General features: G+C 43.3%; 1 long non-coding RNA gene and 1 other non-coding gene across 2 annotated transcripts in view; both read right to left on the reverse strand.

The window, feature by feature from the left end:
* LOC116550392 overlaps positions 1–19829 on the reverse strand; it is a 42019-nt gene that overhangs the window by 4667 nt on the left and 17523 nt on the right. The window contains exon 2 of the long non-coding RNA XR_004268377.1: positions 19679–19798. This is a non-coding gene — a long non-coding RNA (uncharacterized LOC116550392). The remainder of the gene's footprint in view (positions 1–19678; positions 19799–19829) is intronic.
* Positions 5148–5288, reverse strand: LOC116550512. Its single transcript, XR_004268464.1, has one exon. It is a non-coding gene; the product is annotated as a U4 spliceosomal RNA (small nuclear RNA).

Below are 19829 nucleotides of genomic sequence, written 5' to 3' on the forward strand. Positions count from 1 at the left end.
AAAAAAAAAAAAAAAAAAAAAAAGAGCCGAGCTCTCATGAGTGCTTAGGAACATGCTCTGCCATGAACCACCTGTATGCCTTGGGCTGAAAATGCATCCTTTAATGAGATGATCAGAGCTGTTTTTCCCCCAGCTGGTTCATGTGAACATTATTTACCACTAGAATGAGATAGGTTTATTACCAACTTAATCCTTTTTTCTTATCTTTTTTTTTAAAGTACTGAAAAAGCTTGTAAAAAAAAAAGAGAGAGAGAAGACAAATTATAATCAGAAACAGGTTGAAAGTATAAAGGGAGAAGGTTAAAAAAACAAAAAAAAAACGTTAACAAACCAGTCAATGACAAAAAGCCCAGCCGCCACTTGGCTGTATGACTAGGGATGCTCAGGGAACCATCCCCACAACAGGCAGTCGCCTAGCTGGAGCCAGTAAGAAAACTTACTTAGTTGCCGCCACTAAGAGTTCGAAGCCTTAAGCCCTATTTTCCATTCTGGTGCTTCAGGCATGATTCATGAATCATTTCTTTGCTCAAACTGTTTAAATTTATTTTGCCTAAAATTCTTCTAACCCCTAAATCCTAACCCCTAACCCCTAGCCCCAATCCTCACCCTAAATCCTAACCACACGTGAGTTTCTACCTTTGCACTGATATGTCAGTGTTGATTATTAGAACTGCTGCATTGGCAAGGCTGCATGAGTAGTGCGGATTTTATAGTAACATTTTGGACTGAGGCCCTGCATTAGCATTACAGGTGTTTTCTACATGAGCACTGTGGGTGTTGTATTCGCATTTCGGATGTCATATCTGCCTCAGGAACACTCTATTTGTGTTCTGAGGCTGCGGTGTGTACTTCGCACTGCTGCTGCCTGGCCTTGAGTTGGGAGAACCTAGGTGCACAGGATTCAGAGGGGCTTTTGGTGTCCAGTTTTCCACAATGAAATCTTCTTACTCGTCTCTGACCTTATGCAGTCGAGCTGCAAACAGGAAGGATTTTACTCACCGTGGACACGGCCCACAGTTGTCCCAGAGTGAGGCTGCTCCACCAGGTCTATACTGAGAATACAACTGGGCCGACCGCCGAGACGCCACGCACGCCGGCGCCGAGACGCCACGCACGCCGGCGCCGAGACGCCACGCACGCCGGCGCCGAGACGCCACGCACGCCGGCGCCGAGTCGCCATCTGAAAAGATGCGCTCGGGCGCCCCCTGCTGGAAGCCAGGCTGTGCAGGGTCCTCTTGCTCACAGTGCTGGGCCTGCCCGCCCTTCTGGTGGCTGGGGCCACTGCAGGGTCCTCTTATAGTGCGGTTACTGGTATCCCCTGCTGGTGGCCCCACTGCAGAGCCCTCTGGCTCACAGTGTAGTGACAACACGGCCCCTGCTGGCAACCAGGGCAATGCAGCATCCTCTTGCTCATGGTGTGGTGCCTGTGCTGCTGGGCCCTCTTACTCGCAGTGCAGTGTCAGCACGCCCCCTGCTGGCTGCAAGATTGTCTCGCTCATAGTGTCGTGGCAGCACCCCCATGATAGCAACCAGAGCACTGCAGGCGCCTCTTGCTCATCGTGTGGTGCCCGTGTGCCCCCTGCTGGCTTTTTGGGGCACTGTAGGGCCCTCTGGCTCACAGTGTAGTCGTGGCATGCCCCCCTGCTGGCAGCTGGGACACTGCAGGCCCATCTTGTGCATAGCGTAGTGGTGGCATGCCCCCTGCTGGCTGCTGGGGGCACTGTAGGGTCCTGTTGCTCAGTGTATTGGCAGCATGCACCCTGCTGGCAGCAGGGACACCACAGGGCCCGCTTGCTCCCAGTGTGATGGCTGGCGCCCCCTACTGGCCTCCTTCTGCACCACTTAAAGTGAGTGCCAGTTATTCAGCACCCACAGTTTTAGAAATTCGAACTGAAAGGGAGCTATTACTGGAAAGGGCTGATGTCCCAGTTCTTGTCTAACTTGGAAGAAAGATTTTTCACCAAGAGATAGTACGAAGGTGGCAGATAACTTCATTGAAAATACAGTGTAAAGAGCTTATTGCAGAAAAAATAGGTAGTCCCAAGAGAGGAGCAGGCTGATCATGCAGGAAAACAGCCCAAGAGTCCTGTGCAGGGAATTTTATTTTGGACTTCTTCACATTCCTGTCTCTGTCTCGTTTCCACCTGTTTTCTTTGTCTGGTTTTTCTGCTCCTGCCTTAGGTCCTCAACTTGCCCCTCTTTGCCTTGTGGGACCTCCTCACTGTTAATTAAAGCACATGTGTGGTGATCAATCCAAATCCACTGACGGTGCTGGCTTCTTCCTCCCTCCCAGGAAGACCCTACAGTGGTCACATCTGTACATCCTGTGCCTGCCTATCTGTTTTGAATGTCTTTCTCTGCCCTAATCTGTACTTATAGTGCCAGATTTCTCTTAAGAATGTCCCCTTTGTCCTTCTTATCAGCATGTAGCTAGCAAGTTTCTAACATTTTGCCTGTAGAGTGAATGATGATTGGGGCATCCTGAGAGGAGTTCTAGGATGTTTCTTTCTGCATGGGTACCCTTATTCCTTGTACCCACAACTGACAAGTGCCCAAGCACTCCAGTATTAGATATGTTATTAATATATAAATTGTTGATGGTCCCTCCAGGTGAGCCTTCCATCATGTTCATGTCTAGTCTACCTACTCTAACAGAGCCCACTATCCTGTGTCTTTCCCAAAAGTAAGGAAGGAATGATTCATTGGAAACCATAGGAAATGAAATGAATGTAGATGAAAACTTTGCAACTTATACAAATGATCACTCAAAATCATCCTTACACTAAAAATGCAAAACTCTACAATTTCTGGAGGAAAACATAGACTAAAAACCTATGTGCCGCTGGGTTCAGTAATGAATTTTAGCAAACAACACAAAGTGTCATACACACAGAACAAAGAATGAAGTGGATTTTTTAAATATTAGAAGTGTATACTCTGGAAAAGACCTTGTCAAGAGAATAAAAAGAGAAGCCACATATTGAAAGAAAATATTTGCAAAATACAGATCTGAGAAAGAATTTGTATTCAATATACAAAAAAAACTTAACACTAAGTAAAACAGCCCAATTAAAGATGCACACAAATCTGAACAGACACCTCACTAAAAGATTTAAGAGAAACTGGCCCTTTCAAAACACTCCATCACTGATACCAACCAACTCCCTGAAGCTGCCTCTCCTTTCTTGCTTTATAAGAGACCAGCCATGACAGAGAGGATCTGGCCAGTATACAGAGGATGCACAGAGCACGTTTTCATGTCCTCTGCTTCACCTTTTAATGTCAGAGAGCTGAAAACTTGACCCTGGGATCATGCTAACACTGCCATTATTTGAACAGGGGACCCATGAAGGAGTAAGAAACTCAACTGAGATTGCATGCATTTTCCCCTTCATAAATATTCATAACTCCTCCTAGAGCTTGTTAAATACGTGTATTTGGCCATGCCACTCAGCATAAATTACTGTTTCCTTTACCTCTCCCTTGAAGTGTCTGCTTCTGGCTCCTGGCTGGAGTCTATTCTTCCCAGCCTGTTAGAAGGACTACCCTGCAGGCTGCAACCCTTTATAGGAAATAAATCTCTCACTCGGTGCAGTGGCTCATGCCTGTAATCCCAGCAATTTGGGAAGCCAAGGTGGTTGGATCACCTGAGTTCAGGAGTTTGAGACCAGCCTGGCGAACATGGTGAAACCCTGTCTCTACTAAAAATACAAAAAAATTAGCTGGGCATGGTGGTGGACATCTGTAATTCCAGCTAACTGGGAGGCTGAGGCAGGAGAATTGCTTGAACCCAGGAGGTGGAGGTTGCAGTGAGCCAAGATCACATCATTGTACCACCGCCTGGGCAATAAGAGTGAAACACCTTCTCAAAATAAATAAATAAAAATAAAAATAAAGAAATCTCTCCTTTCCAAATTTATTAACCTCATCATCCTTCAGTTGACAGTGTTACAAAGTTCAAAAGGACTTCCATACTCTCCCACAGAAGTCCTAGAAATTGTCATTTTGTTAATTATTTTAGATGTCTGAGAACTTGTAATCTAATGAGTATAAATGTTGAAATTGTGCTTTATCAGCTATATGTCTCTTAATCCAAGCAAGCATATGTCTAAAATTAACCATGAGACTATGTATGCCTGATTTATGGCTAAAATTTTAGGATGAAAGCTATGAGATCTCTATTTGTGTTTTATGCCTGTTAATGTGTGTTATGTATATGTGATATTTTCTTAACTCCAGATAGCAAAGCAAAATTCATTTATAAAATCCTCTAAAAGTGCTCTATTCTAACTTAGCTTGGAAAAAAATAAGCGTTTATAAATAAATATTCCTTAAACTTCTAGCAATGTAGGAACTGATTCAAATGCTTTTCAAGTTAACAAAATTTAGATAAAACATAGTTAAATAAGATCAATTTAATATTTTTGGCGTAATAAAACAACTATGTCTTCAGAGCTATCACTGTTGAATATAAAACAAACATAAATTTCTATTCTTCTTGAGTTGTAGTCAAATAAGCTAATATTATACTTACTAGATACTTAAAATCTTAAATCTTATGGATTTGATTCTCATTAAGTTGTTATTCTTATTAAAAACATTATTTCAATAATAATTTTTCACAGCAAATCTGCCTAATAATAGTTTCCAAAATACTTTTGGTATTTTTTAACCTTAAAGTTAAGCTAACTAAAAGATTTCCTTTAAATATCTAGATTATTTATAAATAATATACAATACTAAAACATTAATTATTGAACATAACTAATTCAACTTTATATGCTTTTGGCCCCTATTTTTACAGAGAGAATAAAGATATTTTGGCCTGTTAATAAACATTTTTTTGGTCTACCACACTGAGAAATTGTACTCAGTTACAGAGCAGGGAGGCCTCAGAAAGCAAGAGGAGGAACGCACCTGTTTAAAGAAAAAAAATTTGTTTTGAGATGGAGTTTTACTCTTGTCACAATGACATGATCTCGGCTCACTACAACCTCTGCTTCCTGTGTTTAAGGATTCACCTGCCTCAACCTCCCAAGTAGCTGGGATTACAGGTGTGCACCACCATGTCCAGCTAATTTTTTGGTATTTCTTTTCCATTTTAATTTATTTTGAGTTTTTTATTTATTTAATTTTTAAAAATTCAGTCCCTGTAGAGACTTCCAAAAATTGCCAATGCCGACTATATTGCCAGTCGTCATGGCGGGGTATTGGGAAAAGTTTTCAATTAGCAATGGTCGCGCCTTGGATAAATGTTATTGGCTATGATACTGTCACCGTGCAAAGCTATTTTTTTGTATTTTTAGTAGAGACTGGGTTTCACGAGGCTGGCCATGCTGGTGTCCAACTCCTGGCCTCAAGTGATCCACCCTCCTCGGCCTCCGAAAGTGCTGGGATTTCAGGTGTGGGCCACTGTGCTTAGCCTTAATGTTTGCTTATATAGGTTATTAAGAATAGTGTTGTCTCTTATAAAGGCCTGTGATCAGTTTGTGTCAGGCTATTAGTATTGTTACTTTTCTACGTTACTATTGATTATAACAACAATTTATAAGTGTAGTATTATTTTTAAAGTAAAACTTATTTTTAAATTAAGAATGTTTTTTGCTTAAAGTACTGGTATATTTTAATAAGTTTTGGGTCTTTATTTAGTTATTAACTTGTTCCTGCAACCATAAATATTTTATAACCAAAGGTGCTCAACATCTAAATATATAATCCAACAAATTTAACGTGTGTGTGTGTGTGAGAGAGAGAGAGAGAGAGACATAGGGTCTCACTCTGTCTCCCAGGCTTGAATGCAGTGGTGTGATCATGGCTGGCTCACTGCGGCCTCAAACTCCCGGGCTCAAGCGATCCTCCTGCCTCAGCCTTCTGGGTAGCTGGAACCACAGGCACGCACCTCCATGCCAGCTAATTTTTGTATTTTTTGTAGACATGGGGGTCTCACTATCGTCCCAGGCTGGTCTTGAACTCCTGATCTCAAGTGATCCTCCCGCCTTGGCCTTCTAGAGTGCTGGGATTACACTGGTGAGCCCTGCACCCTGCCCAGATTTAACTTTTTCTAAAGCTTTTATTTAAAATAAAGTCACTGTGGTTAAGATGCCTCTGACAGTTTTGTATTTTAAGTATGAAGCCTCTGTTGAATGAATTTTTCCATAAGTTGTAAAATGTGCATCCGTGCTTATTTCATTCCTATAGTTTCCAATTAATTGTCCTTTCTTCCTTTTTAGAAACACACGGGCTAGAGGTCTCCATGTCAGTTTGCATTTCCAGAACTATGGCGCTGAACACTCTGCACTCCGACTTTAAGTGCTGCAGCGGGACAGCTACCAGAGGGCGTGCGTCTTCCTCCAGCGATCTATAGGAGGGCGATTAAGGTGGCGCCATGTCAGCCAGCTTTTACTTCTATTGAAATGCAGTGTGGAAGTCAAGGGGGAGGTGATCTTAGATGCTTGAATTATCTTCCTCACCAGGTCACCTCCTCCCTGCACACGGCCACTCTCCCACGTGGGCTATTTTCCAGTCTCACTCACAATCTCTCTGAGCAACTGTGGAAAGAAGACAACTACAGAGCCTCTCCCTTGTTCAAGTCACTCTGCTGATAGACCTGCATAACTTGTCTCACTGAACCCTGGACCGCCCTGGAAAGAATACCTCTGCCCCTGTATTTCAGACAAAGACTATGAGGCGGTCGGGCATGGTGGCTCACACCTATAATCCCAGCACTCTGGGAGACTCAGGCAGGTGGAAAATGAAGTCAGGAGTTCAAGATCAGCCTGGCCAAGATGGTGAAACCCCGTCTCTCTTAAAAATACAAAAATTAGCCAGGTGTGGTGGCAGACACCTATAACCCCAGCTATTCGGGAGGCTGAGGAAGGGAATTGCTTGAACTTGGTGTCAGGTCTCCATATGCAAGCCTTGAGCCTGAAAGTCTGAAGTCCTGCTTGCCTGCTGATCATCTTCAACCTCCCACCTGCATTCACCATTGTCCCTGATCGCCCAGCCCAGTGGAGCTTCCCTGCGCAAGCCCCTCACCCAACCCTGCCATCTTAACTGTTCTTATGATAATGTGAATACCTCTCATCCATCCTGTCATCTTAAGTGCTCTTCTGCCTTACCCCCAGCTGCCATTGTAACTAAATTTACGGTAATGTATACTCCTTGCCCCTACCCTCACCACTGTAACTGATCTTACTCTCTGTAATTTTCCACTGCCCACCCCAAATCTATAAAACAAACTCCTATCCCACTGCCCTTTGCCGACGCCCTTTTCAGTCTTAGCTGACCTGCACCCAGGAGAATAAAGAGCCATGTTGCTCACACAAAGCTTGTTTGGGGGGGTCTCTTCATTCAAAGCGTGCATTTTTATCACCTGGTAGGCAGAAGCTGCAGTGGGCCAAGATCGCACCACTGCACTCTAGCCTGGGCAACAGAGAGAGACTCCATCTCAAAAATAAAAATAAACAGTAAAAAATGAAAAAAAGAAATAAAAATAACAATAAAAGAAAAATAAAAAATAAAAATGAAAAAAACAAAGACTATGAGGCTAGCAGTGGCTGTGACCAAGCACATGACCCAAGCCCTGTTGGCAGTAGCTGGATTGGAACTAAGTTCTCACATTCACAGGGTGCGATGAGGGCCTCCTGATTACGAGATCCAAAGTGGGACTGGCACTTCCATTAACATGTACATATATTTGTCTGTGAATCTATGTATGAGCATTTTCATGCATCAAATTTTGCCAGGAGCCTCACATATTTTTATCATAGTCACAAAATTCTGTGTTCTTCAGTATAAATAATTGACATTTTATAGTTGAAAGTTGGGGATGCAAGTGATTTCCCACACAGCCAGCAGCTAAAATATTCCAAATGTGGTTTTCACCGTGTGTTGGGATTTACTCAGGGCGGCTGGCAAATTATTAGGGAAATATTAGGGAAAGTTAGAAGATTATAGTCTCTAACCCAGAAATATATAAAATTAGCCATAAAATTTTGAAAAAGTCCAGTTTCTTTGTGATAACACTGTAAAACATGTTATTTTTCATCAAAATTTGAAATAAGGTGGGAACCTCTGCAGCTCAGCCACTGGCTGATGCACTGTCACAAAGTTGCACTCCAACCTTCTCACTTCTGTCCTAATTTCTTCCCAGGTACTCCTGCTGAGTTTGAGCCTCAAGAAGGAACTCAAGGAAGTGCCAATTAAAACACTGAAGTATCTTTGCCTGCCTGGTTTGCAAGATCAAAAGGACGGATAAAGTTCACTGTTGGTGAAAGCTACAGGCACTCTCTTGCTAACCCTAGGGCTAGCAAGGTCTTGACAGACCCTGACCTCATGCCACTCTTCCCACAACCCCTCAGGTATGTCTCATCTCTGCTCAATTTTATCCTCCAAACTTCTAACCCTTAATACTCTAAATACTAAATAAACCTATAGGCAATCCCATCCCAATTTAATGATAAATTACACTAGGAAATGAAATCACAAAAACAGAAAGGCATAGATCAATGTCTAGCATAATTAAACAATTAATAATCCTCAACAAAATAATCATAATTTGATACTAAGACATACTTGAAGGATTACAGACCATGATCACTACATCCTTTTCTCAGAAAATCAAGCTGGTTTTGCATACTAAAGCCATCCTGTAAATAAACATCAAATAAGCAGAATGAAGAAACCCAGATACTTGTCTCCATAGATGCAGGAAGTACTTTCCACAAAGTCAACACCATTTCATCATAAAAACACCCAACAAACTAGAGATAGGAAATTTTGTTAATACAACAATAACTAAAACTATTTCCATTGTTAGGGCCATATATGACAAAAACATAGGTAACATTATAAACAATTGGGAAAAGTTAAAAAGCTCTTCCTCTAAGATCTGGAACAAGTGTGGCTACTTTTACCACTTTTTTCATCATAGTACTGGAAGAGCAATTAGACAGGAGAATGCAATAAAAGGCACCCAAATCAGAAAAAAGGAAGTCAAATTGTCTTCTTTTGCAGGTGAAATGATCACATACATATATAGAGAAAACCCTAAAGATTCTACAAAAAAACCTACTATAAATAATAAATAAATTTGCTAAAGTTGAAAGACACAATACCAATATACAAAAATGAGTAGCACACCCATGCATCAATAGTGAAACACCTAAGAAAGAAATCAAGAAACCTACTTCATTACAGTAGCTACTACCTCCACCACAAAATGATACCTAGAGATGAACTTAACCAAAAAGGTGAAAGATTCCACAATGAAAACTATAAAACATAGATAAAAGCTATTAAAGCAGACACATGTAAATGGAAAGATATCCCATGTCCAAGCACTAGCAGAATATTGTTAAAATGTCTATATCACCCAGTGGGATCTACAGAATGAGCACAATCCCGTCAAATTACAAAAGACATTCTTCATAGAAATAGAAAAAAAAAACCTAAAATTTGCATAGACTTGCAAAATACCTCAGACAAAAGAATCTTGCATAAAAAGCTGGAAGCATCACACTACCTAATTTGAAAATATACTACAAACCTATAGTAACCAAAATAGCATGGAACTGGCACAAAAAAGGGGCAAGGGAGAGACAGAGATAGACAGAGATAGATGAATGACAGATAGACATAGACAAATGAAACAGAATAGAAAACTCAGAAATAAATTCACGCATTTACCATCTACTCATTTTTATCAAAGGCACCAAGAAGACACCTTTGGGAAGGACAGTCTCTTCAATAAACTGTGCTGGGAAAATACAACACCCACATGTACAAGAATAAATCTAGACCATTATCTTACCATATACAAAAATCTACTCAAAATAAAGATTTAAATGTAGGACCTGAAACTACAAAACTACCAGAGGAAAAAAAAAATAGGATAAATGCTTCATGAAATTGGTTAGGACAATGGATTTTCAAATAGACATCAGAAGCACAAGCAACAAAAGCAAAAATAGACAAATGCAATTACATTAAATGTAAAAGCTTCTGCAAAGCGGAGGAAGCAATCAGTAGCATGAAGAAACAATCCAGAAAACGGAAGAAAGCATTTGCAAACTATGCATGAGGTAAAGGGTTAATACACAAAACATGTAACAAACTCAAACTACTCAAAAGCAAAAATACAAATAGCCTGATTTAAAAATCAGAAAAAGATACACCCCAAACCTTTGTTCCCCACCATTATTTCCCCATCTTCTTTTCCCAGCCGTCTTTGGCCTGCTCCCTCTCACCACTCTTTTTCTTCCTCCATCTACCCCAAAACTTTTTCACCATTTTTCCCCACTGTCATTTCGAAAAGCTTTCTCTATTCTCCCGCTCATGACTGTTTTTGCCATTCATCTACCTAAAAACCTTTCTTCACTGTTTTTCCCCACCGTCTTTTCTCCCTTTCCCTGGCCACCTTCTTTTCCCCTTCCTGCTCTCGTTACCCTCTTTTACTCCTTCATCTACCCAAAAACATTTGCCCCATTTTTTCTCAAAGCCTTCTCCTCACTCCTGCTGCTCACCCCCTCTTTTATCCTTTCATATACCCAAAACTGTTTTCCCCGTCGTCCTTTCCCCCTCCCTCCTTGCCACCCTGTTTCCCTTCTACATCTACCCAAGAACATTTACCACCCTCTTCTCACAAAGCCTTCTCCTTACTCCTGCTCACCTCCCTCTTTTCCCCATCTACTCCCCAAATTTTTGCCCACTGTCTTTTCATAAAGCCTTCCCCGTTTCTTGCTCACCCTCTTCTTTCCCCTATCCTGCTTGCCACCCTTTTTTTCCTCCAGATACCCCAAACTATTTTCCCCATCGTCTTTTCCCCAGCCCTCTTTCCCCACTCCCGCTCGCCACCCTTATCCTTCTCCTGCTTGCCACCCTCTTTTCCCCCTCCATCTACTTAAAAACTTTCCTCATCTTTTTGCAAAACCTTCTCTCCCTCCTGCTCACCATTCTCTTTCTCCTGCTCTGCACCCCTTTTTCTCCTTCCACTTGCCACCCTCTTTCCCTCCCACCTCCATCTACCGAAAACCGTTTTACCCACCATCTTCTTTCCCTGTCTTTCTTTTCTTCCAACTGTGTTTTTGCAAATTTTCTCTCCCTCCTGCTCACCTCCTGTTCCCCCCTCACCACCCTCTTTTTCCTCCTCCCACTTGCCAGAGAGTGAGACTCCATTTCAAAAAAAACAAAAGGAGAGACTGCTAAATGTGCCTAGATATCTTCATAAGTCATCTATGTTCTGTTTTCTACATATCTTGAAAGGCAGTCCCGAATGATGGGTAATTATCTAGGTTGTAAAAATAAAACATACTTCCTTTTCCCTTGAATATAAAACAGCATTGTGGGATTAGTGCTTTTTTCTTGGATCATTTTTCAGAAGGAGCGTCAGCCCCCAGACAACCACATTTTTACTGTTACGAATGGCAAGAGAAAATGTACAGCTCAATTTACCCAATGGACAAAAAGGCTCAAATGATGGCACAACTTAGCAGCCAAATTCCCATCAAGCACAGACTTTGGACATACTGATCCCTTTCTACCTGCAACCGGGAACAGGCACTTTGAGTGACGTCATTCGAAATTACCCTGCCCAGACACACTTTTCATTGATTCTCTGAAGGGCAGTTCCAACACATTTTCTGGGGCTTTCTCTGCATCATGAGAGGCAGTGCAGCTCTGCCCTTCACCTTCTTGCAGTTTTTCTACTCTTTCCTATGATCTCAGAGGAACTTTGTCTCAGGCCAACTGTTTGTTCCTTGGGCTCTTTCATGTCCCCTAAAAATCGCTTACTCCCCCTCTAAGTTGCCTCCATCTCCATCTATCTCCCTCTCTCCTGAAAAGACAGCACTCTTTAAGCATCAACCATCTGACCCTTCTTGCAGTCTCATTTTTTGGCTGGCTCCCATGTTTATTCCTGTTCTACGTTTTTCTTCTCCGGTTAAGCTGTCTGTTATTAGTTCATTTCTGCAGTGAACCTTTAGAGAGGAAAGTGAAATCTTTCCTTCCAGATATACAATAGAATTATAAAGCAGAAAAGTTTAGACATAATTTCGTATTTAAGTGCCAAAACTTCATACTCCATTTCTGATAAACAGCACAAAGGTTAAAAAACAATAACAACTTATTTTTGACCCAAAACTCTGTTGACATTCTATTAAACAAACACCAACCTCTTTAATTTTCATAATGCAAATGGCAGATATTCTTATAATTCTTATGCTAATAAATTATTTCCCTGATGTTTTTGGTAAAACCCAATATTCATAATAAAGTCCAAAACCATGAATTGTTTTAAATAGTTTCTTATGTGTGATTACAAGTACACCTCTACAGGAAGTTAGTATACTCTCACAAAAGCTAATTTTTCAGAGGAAAAGGCCAACTGTAGAAACTCCCAGAAACACAATAGTGATAAGCATTCACCGAACGCCAAGAAAGTCATGATCAGGATACAAATAATCAGGTGGAAAACTGATCGTCTGGAATAATAATAGTTGAAATAATGAAAAGATGAACGACATTTCCAGTATTTCAGTAAAAAGTGATAATCTTTAGAAACCATCAACCTCCTCCAAGAGGTAATCACACTCCTCAGATATCACCAGGGGATTCCACTGCTTCAAAAAAGATTGGAAGTTACCAGTCTCATGTTTTCTGCATGGCTGATAGTGCTTTTAGGCATTCCAAATGTAGAGTGTCTTTTTTTTTTTTTTTTAAACGTAAAGCAGGGATATCAAATTTTTTGGCTTCCCTGGGCAATATTAAAAGAAGGAAACCTGTCTTAGGCCACACATAAAATACATTAACACAAAAATAGCTGATTATCTAAAAAATATCACAAAAATGTCAGGCGCTGTAGCTCATGCCTGCAATTCCAGCAATTTGGGAGGCTGAGCCTAGCGGATCACCTGAGGTCAGGAGTTCCAGACCAGCCTGGACAACATGGTGAAATCTTATCTCTACCAAAAATACAAAAATTAGTCAGGTGTGGTGGCAGGTGCCTGGAATCCCAGCTACAAAGGAGGCTGAGGCAGAAGGATCGCTTGAATGAGGAAGGCGGAGGTTGCAGTGAGCCGAGATCAGGCCATTGCCCTCCAGCCTGGGAGGCAAGAGGGAGACTTTGTCTCAAAAAAAAAAAAAAATCACAAAAAAATTCTTTTTTTTTTTGAGACAGTCTCCTGCTCAGTTGCCCAGACTAGAGTGCAGTGGCACAATCTTGGCTCACTGCAACCTCTGCCACCTGGGTTCAAGCCATTCTCCTGCCTCAGCCTCCTGAGTAGCTGGTATTACAGATGCCTGCCACCATGCCTGGCTATTTTGTATATTTTTAGTAGAGACAGGGTTTTACCATGTTGGTCAGGCTGGTCTGGAACTCCTGACCTCAACCGATCCCCTGGCCTCAGCCTCCCAATTACAGGCTTGAGCCACCACACCTGGCCTGTCATTTCTTTATATTTGGATAACATAAGGACTTTAAGACCCTTTTTCCTTTGGGTTAATCAATGATCTGCACCATACACATTTTACAAAACAAAGGACAATACAGTCCTGATTCACATCTTGGTCATGTCACTCCTAGTGACTCCCATATTGCAAGCCTCCCAGCAGGTGCAGCCCTTTCCTCTCCATCTGATGGGCTTCTCAGCTCCCATCACACTGACTGGACTCCCTAGAGGCAGCACCCAAGAGCAGAAGACATGGTTGACTCAGAAGTTCCTAAAAAGTCATCAAACCAGATGACACAAAACTCATATGACATTTCACTTTGTTTTTGTTTATTCTGTTTGAGACAAGAGTGCAGTGGGCATCTGACTAATCTTTTTTGGAATCTTTTGTAGAGATGGGGTTTGGCTCTGATGTCCAGACTAGTCTTAAACTCCGGGACTCAGGTGATCTGCCCACCTTAACATCCCAAAGCCCCGAAATTACAGGCCTGCACTGTGTAAGTTGCCACGCGACACAGCCCAATAACAAGGAAGAAACCCCACGGGTCCAGTGTCTACTCACGTGGGTGGATTGATGGCTGGGAAACCCCAGCAGGAGGAGCCAAAAGAGCAGCGATGGCACACCCGCATGTCCTGGTCCTCTCAGGGCACCCTGAGGTGGCCAGGACAGAGGTGGGGGTGGCTTAGGGCTGGGGGAGGGAGAGGATGGGGATGGGGTGGGATCTGAATTGGGGAGGGGAACAGGAGGGAAGAGGAGCTAGGGGAAGCAGGGATGTTGGGCACCTGGAGGAGGGGATCTGGGAAAGGATCTGGTTCAAACTTAGTCTTCAAGGGTGAGTGGGAGGTTCAGCTACAAGTCAGGGAGAAAGTCTATCAGGGAAGCAACAGGACATGCAAGAAAGCGGGAGGCTCAGGAGCAATTAGATGGAGACGAGGGCTCTGGTTTCCACCACACCTTCTCCTGTCTTGGCACTGCCTAAGCAACCCTTGGGCTTTATAGTCCCTCTCCACCAATCCCTGGCCCCGGAACGTGGTACCTCAGGGTGGACATTCCATGGAACACCCGTGTCCTCCAGTGCCCCTCCCCCATCTCAGCCTCCCACACACCTCCCAAGGCTCTCTAGAACCTTCACAGACCTGATTTCTGGTCTTCCCCATCAGCTCCCTGTCCCTGCTTCTGGGTGGCTCCTTCCTTCCTAAGCTCCCAGGGTTTCTCATGGCCAGTCCTGGCTGCAAAGTATAAGAAACAAATGATGGCAGGATGGCAGGAAGAACCTCACACACAAGCAGAGTGGGAGGCTCCACAGCCCCCTTTCAGCCATTCATGTTCTAAGCAACAAAACATCAGAAGGATGCAGAAAGTCCCAATAGTAAACCATGTCCATCACATCCATGCAGCCATCGTCCATCATCCTGTATCTCGGGAACAAATGTTGGAGCTACACTGGTTTTAAGCATGCATGGTACATTTACAAAAATTAACCTGACTTATTTTGTTCATGAAGCAAATCTCAGTATATTTCAGACAAATCCAATCACACAGCAGTTTTCTGATATAGAATTGTGCTAGAAGTCAATGATTAAAAGCTAACCAAAAATTATTATATGCTTGGAAATTCAAAGTGCCCTTATAAGATATCAACAGAAGGAAGAATCCAAAGTGAAACAAGACTGAGTTTACCCTCAGTGAGAAGATCATAACATGGCAATCAAATGTCTCCCTCTGGCCCAGGAATTCCACTGTGTGGCACAAGGTTGTGTGGTCTCACATCACCCCTAACCCCCCCTAGACATGTTAATATCTGAAACAGGGTGATGGTGTCACTTATGTATATTATCTTGCTGCCTGTGAAGGTGGACTTTTAAATCTGAACCCTAATGAGGGGGAGAAAACCAAGTTGACTCTCATGGTTAAGCTCCCAAAGATGTCCAAGGAATCTGTGTGCATTTCAAGAGACAAAGTTCATCAGCCTCTCTCCTGGGGGATTTGGCCACAATACCCAGAGGGTTTGGCAGCATCACAAGTGATGGCTAGGGAGTGCCAAGCTGGTGGGCAGGACCCAAGGGCCTGGTGACCAGGTCAGACCCCCACTGTCCATAATCTTTCCTGGACCCATCCTCAGCTAAATCTCCCAAAGGCCTGCTTCTGCCTGATCGCACAGAGTGTGCTCAAACGTACTCATGGCTCTCACAGCTGAAAACCACTGCCTTAAATCTCCTTACAATTTCCTATGACATAAAGTTATTGTAAACTGCAAATATTCTATTCATGCTACAAATGGAAAGCCAATGCCTTTACCATAAATAGAAAAACAACCCGAGACACAAGGAAAACAAAAACAAAACAGGGATAACACAACTGTGGCATTCATTTCTAGTCGTATGCTGTCACCTGCATAAAGAGCTCCAGATTTGGGTTGTCTTGGTTGTAAAAGGAGAGACCAAGTAAGTGGGTGTTGAAGTCATATTAGCCCAAAAATGAATAGCAGAGAATACCCTCATGTCCATGAAGCGTTGCTGGGGTCACCTTGATTATAGCCCAAGCAGAGACAGGGCAAGGAAGGAGATGTGAGCAGAATTTGGGGCCTCAAACAGGGGAGGTGATTCATGCAGCCCAGGAAAGGCTCCTCAAAGCCAGGGTCAACCTCCCTTGCAGGTAGGTCCCTCATGGAGACAGGACCAACACCTTAGATTTGAGACCAGCTGTGCTACTGACCAGCTGTGTGACCCTGGGTTGATTTCCTTCCACACAATGTGAGTGTCAATGGCCGTGTCAAAGACTATCTGAGGATAGGAGGAAGCAACCTGTTGAGCACCTGCGTATCGAATGTCATCACCTCCCAAGGACATCTTTCCTTCTAGAGCTGGCACCTTGGAAGGTCCTTGGCCACTAAAGACAGTAATGATGGTAACAGCAGCAAATCATCATTTATGGCTGTTGAGGGAGGGCTAGGGGGTAGGGCTCTAGGTCCTTGATAAGAATGAGGGTCTGGGGACTCCTGGGGACAGCTGAGTGAGTCCTGTAGGACTCCTGGGTCCCCAGGGGCCAGGTCTGTCTTCAGTGGCATTGGGCCTAGGCTGGGATGCTGAGGCAGCCACTGGAGCATCAGTAGTACAAACAGGCACAGAGGCAGTGGATCCATCAGAGGTGACAGGTGTAGGATCATTTGTATACCAAGTAGAGTCACCAAGCCTGGCTGACCACAGTCCCCCACAGATGATGCCCTGTCCCTTGCCTCACACTTTGACAGGGCAGCGGCTGACACCGGGGGCCTCATGGAGCATCACTGAAAGATCTCTGAGTCCTGGTCATTGAATGGGCACTTGAGTCACCCAGGGCCATTGGAACAAGGAGGAAGAATCAGGCCCCATGATGTTTTGGGACAGTGTTTAGGACAGGAAAATGCACAGAATGCATGCACGACACAGGGGAACTGTTGGTGTGGGAGCCAATATTTTATGACCTCCAGCCCTAATCTGAGCACTTTCACCTGTGCAATCTGAAAGAAACAGGAGACTTGCAGGAAAGACAGTGCCTGGATTTAACTTAAAGGAACTAAAATGTTGAATGTTCACACTCCTGATATACTTCCAAATCAACTCTCTCAGTGCTCCCATCTTCACCACTCTCATGTGGGGTAAATGAGGCAGTCAGAGATTTACTGACTCAGTGGCTCGCAGTTGACTTCTGAGTTCACTGCTGATCACATCTGAACAAACTGCTTTTTCTGAAGTTTACCCAGTTTGATCATGCTGCTGATGATTTTGTGCAGCTCTGGGAAAACTCTACCTGGTGGAGGATAAAGCAAATGCACAATGACTCAGCCCTGCTGTCATTTCCCATCAATTCCCCGTTCTTCTCCTCTGTCCCTCCACAGTCTCCCACACAGGCTGACACCGTATGGTGGCCTTAATGGAGTCCACAGAGTATTTCAGGTTCTCCTCTAGGCCCCCTGAAGGTAGAGGTACTTATGGGATTTGCTTTGACTCAGGAGATGTGAGTGGAAGTGAAGTGTGTCACCTCAAGGCAAAAGAGTTAGGAGCCATTGAGACTGGCCACCTTTCCTTCATCTCTTAGAGCCACTGAGGTCCCATACGGAGGCTGCTCCTTTATTCTGTTGGCAGATGAGGGTATGTGGAGCATAGGGCCCAGGAGAACCATGAAGGATGTGCAGCATGAGCAGACAAAGAGCCTTCAGTGTTGTACATCCATTGTTTGGGGCTGTTTATTACCTACAGTGATACCTAGTCCATCCTAGCAGGCATGCACTATCTATTTATTCCATGCTCTGTGAAGCAGTCTAGCCTACTGTCAGAACGTGAACTACCTGTCAGGCACTGGTAGGCTTCAGTTCCAGCTCTGCCTCTTATTAACTGCAACCTCAGGCATTTAACTTTCAGTCTCTGAGCCTCAGTTCCAACTCTCTAAAATGGGTTGGCTATATTATCTCAGGCTGTGGAGAGAATTAAATGAAATAAAAATGCATGTAGAGCATTGAGCCCAGGGCCTGGCACACACAGTGAGTACTCAGCGTTAGCCATGTAGCTTCAGAATGCATATTGATTGTCAATACCCAGACAATGCAGCAAAGTATTACAGAAAGAGAAATGTAAACTTATTTGCATATGTATTCTTTCAATCTTTATTTTTGAACAGATAGGATAAAACTATGGGTCAGGCAAAGTGGTTCACACCTGCAATCCCAGCAGTTTGGGAGGCCATGGTGGGTGGATCATGAGGTCAGGAGTTCAAGATCAGACCGGCCAATATGGTGAAATCCTGTCTCTACTAAAAAATACAAAAGTTAGCCAGGCGTAGTGGTGTGCACCTGTAACGCCAGCTGCTCAGGAGGCTGAGGCAGGAGAATCACTTGAACCCAGGGAGGCAAAGGTGGCAGTGAGCTGAGATCATAACACTGTACTTCAGCCTGAGCGACAGAGTGAGACTCTTGTCTTGAAAAATAACAAACCATGTATATTCTTTCATAGCCAGTGTTTTTCTCTTAAATATTATATCCTTAAAATATTTTTAGCTCAAAAACAAAAGATCATTTTTGAGATTATCATTTTAAATGACAAGATAATGCTCAATTTAATGAGTAATTTAATTATTACTATCGGACTTTTTGTAGACTGCAAAGAGCATTCAAAACAAATGAAGTAGAATAAAAAATATGTATTACATATTGTAAATACGACTTTGTTAAGTCTTTTATCCAGAAATATGGAACATATATACGGAATATAGAATTTATTTATTACGAGTCATGTTAAAAAATAGTTAAGAAGCTAATGATTTGTTTCCTTTTCAAATTTTGCAGGATAATTTGTTTGTTTGTTTTGACAGAGTCTTGCTCTGTGCTGAGGCTGGAGTGTAGTGGCACAATCTCAGCTCATTGCAACCTCCTCCTCCTTGGTCCAAGCAATTTTCCTGTCTCTGCACCCTGACTAGCTGGGACTACAGGCGTGTAGCACCATGCCTGGCTAATTTTTGTATTTTTAGTAGAGACAAGGTTTCGCCATACTGGTCAGGCTGGTCTTGAACTCCTAACCTCAGGTGATCCACCCACCTCTGCCTCCCAACATGCTGGGATTACAGGCATCAGCCACCAAACCCAGCCCAAATTTTGCAGGATAATAAGTAATCTTTAGGCCAAGTGCAGTGGCTCACCCCTGTAATCCCAGACCTTTGGGAGGATGAGGCACGAGGATTGTCTGAGGTCAGGAGTTCAATACTGGCTTGGCTAACATGGCGAAACCCCGTCTCTACTAAAAGTACAAAAATTAGCCAGGTGTGGTGGCACATGCTTGTAGTTCTAGCTACTTGGGAGGCTGAGACAGGAGAATTGCTTTGACTCAGGGGGCAGAGTTTGCAGTGAGCCAAGATCACACCACTGCACTTCAGTCTCGGCAAGAGAGCAAGACTCTGTCTCAAATAAATAAACAAATAACCTTTTTAAGTATCGTTGGGCACTTGTCTGGTTGTTTTTCTTTAGGTTAACTTGCCAGCAGTGATTCTTTTTGAGTTTCTGACACAAGATAGCAGTTTTTAATCCAAATAAGTCAACTAGTCTGCCCCATCCATGAGACACTGGTATGGAAGGAAAAAGGAGGAAAAAGCCAGTACTGTGACTGCCTATGCTTCCCCCAGCATGGCCCCCTGTGAGACGTGGGGCAGCAGAGACCAGGAACTGTTCAAGGGTGCCAGGCCTCATCTGTCTGCACTCACTCACCTTCCTCAGGTACTCGAATGGGGGATGGCACTGACTTTACATGCTGCTGCAGCTCCTGGTGAGCTTGCCTTGGTTATGGGACAGGAACCATGGGGTCAGGACAATAGAGGGCTTCACCGCCTGCAGAATGGGAACAGAAGCTCACGATGAG

This window comes from Sapajus apella, unplaced genomic scaffold, assembly GCF_009761245.1.
Source record: "Sapajus apella isolate SASKATOON/1434 unplaced genomic scaffold, GSC_monkey_1.0 scaffold7, whole genome shotgun sequence".
Taxonomy (NCBI): domain Eukaryota; kingdom Metazoa; phylum Chordata; class Mammalia; order Primates; family Cebidae; genus Sapajus; species Sapajus apella.